Source organism: Nannospalax galili, unplaced genomic scaffold (assembly GCF_000622305.1).
Source record: "Nannospalax galili isolate Female #2095 unplaced genomic scaffold, S.galili_v1.0 scaffold4658, whole genome shotgun sequence".
In the NCBI taxonomy this organism is placed as follows: Eukaryota; Metazoa; Chordata; class Mammalia; order Rodentia; family Spalacidae; genus Nannospalax; species Nannospalax galili.
This window is the reverse complement of record NW_008341476.1, coordinates 4,807-7,498: the sequence shown is the minus strand read 5'-3', so window position 1 is coordinate 7,498 and position 2,692 is coordinate 4,807. Positions and strand designations below refer to the sequence as shown.

The following is a 2,692-nucleotide window of genomic DNA, read 5'->3' as shown; positions in this document are numbered from 1 at the left end:
GAAGGGGGAAGAGGAGGGGGAGGGGAGGAGGAGAGGAAGGGGAGGAAGGCAAGGAAGGCTAGGGAGAGAAGGAGGAGGAGGAGAGGAGCAACTACTGAGTGTTGTAGCATGCCCCTTTAATTCAGTATTCTTCAGGCAGAGGCAGGCAGAGCTCTATGAGTTCAAGGCCAGCATGGTTTATGTATTGAGTTCTAGACCAGCCAGGGATACATAGTGAGAACTTGTTTAAAAAAACAAAAAACAGGCAGGGATCTGCGCGGCCACCGCTCAGCCCCGGGGACCCTCCCCAGCACCACCGCTAGTAGCGCGAGCCCGGGGGACCCCCGCCGCCCCGCGCCCCGAAAGTGTTGCCCCTGGCTCAGTGCGCACGCCGCCGGGCTTCCGGACGTTCGGGCCGCGGGCCTGGATGGCGGGACCGGGACCCGCCGCCGGGACGCTCCTCCCGGCCGTCCTGTTGGCCCTGCTGCTGCCCTGGGCCGCCCGAGGCTCCGCCGCACCCGCCGCACCCAATGGCACGCTGGAGGCCGAGCTGGAGCGCCGCTGGGACAGCCTGGTGGCGCGCTCGCTGGTGAGGCTGCCGGTGGCCGCGCAGCCCCCGGAGGCTGCGGTCCAGAGCCGCACCGGGGACTACCTGCTGGGCATCAAGAGGCTGCGACGACTCTACTGCAACGTGGGCATCGGCTTCCATCTCCAGGTGCTGCCCGACGGCCGCATCGGAGGCGTGCACGCGACACCAGTGACAGTCTGCTGGAGCTCTCTCCGGCGCAAGGGGGTGTAGTGAGCATCTTCGGAGGGGCCAGCCGGTTCTTCGTGGCCATGAGCAACAGGGGCAAGCTCTACGGCGTGCCTTTCTTCACCCAGGAGTGCAAGTTCAAAGAGATTTGCTTCCTAATAACTACAACGCCTCTGAATCCCACCAGTACCCTGGCTTGTTCATTGCCCTCGGCGAGACTGGGAAGACCAAGAAGGGAAACCGGGTGTCTCCCACCATGAAGGGCACCCACTTCCTCCCCAGGCTGTGACATTCCTGGAGCCCCACCTCAGCCTGGGTTGACTGGAGCTTTCTCTGCTTGGAGAATTGAATGCCAGAGCTGATGTAAGATATTTAAATTAATTATTTAAATATGTATATATGGATGCCCAATTATTTATAATTCTGTGTATTTCCATTTTCTGGGAGGAAAAAAAACACCAAACAAACAATTTCCTCCACTGTCAAACTCACGGATGTGCTACTGTTTTCTAAAACTCGGTGACATCAGATTCCAACAGACCTGGCCACCCTGTCTGGAAGGTTGTTGGGGCCTCGGAAGCCAGCAGGAGGAGGAAGGACCCTGTGCCTGTCTGGTCTCTCCATTGGGAGCATCTTCCAGCAGCCCCATTCCGTCGGTGCCCCTTGGAATGGATCAGGACATATCGGTTTACTCCAGGGACAGAATGGGACAGAAAGTGAGCCTTGCAAGTCGTCCTGCTGTTCTGTTTTCAGACCGGCCAAGACTGACCTTTGAACTCGATGACAGTCAATCTTCCTCGACCTACCAGATGGGAGAGACCCTTAGACAACTTTATAAACTCCTGTTTGCCTTTTCGGGGGGATAAGGGGACAGGCCACCGGGCACACGGCTGTAGCAATTGGAAAAAAGGCAGAGACCTTTGTAAATTGCACGCAAAGGAACCGGGAAATGGACCATGGTGTGCATGCACACCACAACCCAGACTCTGGTGATGAATTTATAATTTGTGATTGGAAACTTGTGATATCAGAGAATGCATTTTAAAAAAAAATCAAAATGAAAACAGGCTTCCCGGATTGGGGAGCGTGGGGCTGGAACTCTGTGTTGGGGAACTGTCCTTTTTAATGCTGGGCAGCCCCCAATGCTGTGTGCCTGCAGGAGGCTGTTCCCGGTGTGAGCTGTGCTCTATGCCCATCTACCTCAGCTCTGGGCACTGCTGGGCGCAGTCTGCTGTTTCTTTTCCACTTGAGCCCTAAGGGATGGCGGAGAGCATCATGCACCCTGAGGGATCCTTACTATATCTGAGCTATCTTTATTCTGTGATTACTTTTAGTAAGAGGATTCATGGTGAAAATATTTGCAGCCAGCTGTCGGCAGTGCGCTGTATGGTCACCAAGTAAGGGGAAATCTGATGACGTTTTTTTGCTTTGTTTGGATGTTAATCAGACTTTTAGTAAGAGGATTCATGGCGAAAATATTTGCAGCCAGCTGTCGGCAGTGCGCTGTATGGTCACCAAGTAACCTTATATTTTTTTCTTTATATATTTTTCGAATATAACCTCTGTCCCAGAAACCAACCATGCAAGAGGCAGGGGCAGCAGTGCCTAAAAAAAAGTGTGGAGGTGAGGGCCAACATTAATTTTAATGAATGCTTTTCCTCAAGACTTTAAGACTCTGCAGGGACCTTCAGAGCTCACTCCAGAATTAACTTTATGGGAGGCTACCCAGGGCTATGAGGGGAAATCTGATGGCGTTTTCTTGTCTTTCACATTCCTTTCGAAAATGCTTTGTTTGGATGTTAATCAGACACTTAAAATACTATTCTGTACCCCAGCCTGACAGGGAAGAAGTCACGCCCAGAAGCTGAGGCAGGGCCACATCCCAGACTGTCCTGTCTGACGACCTTAATGTATAATGCCGTTTTCTCCTTAAAACCAGGCCCTAGGCTCCAGGACTGT

General features: G+C 53.3%; 1 pseudogene; it reads left to right on the top strand.

Annotated features, from left to right (window-relative positions):
- Nucleotides 1–35: 35 nt before the first annotated feature.
- LOC103737409 lies at nt 36–2,164 on the top strand (annotated as a pseudogene).
- Nucleotides 2,165–2,692: the final 528 nt, after the last annotated feature.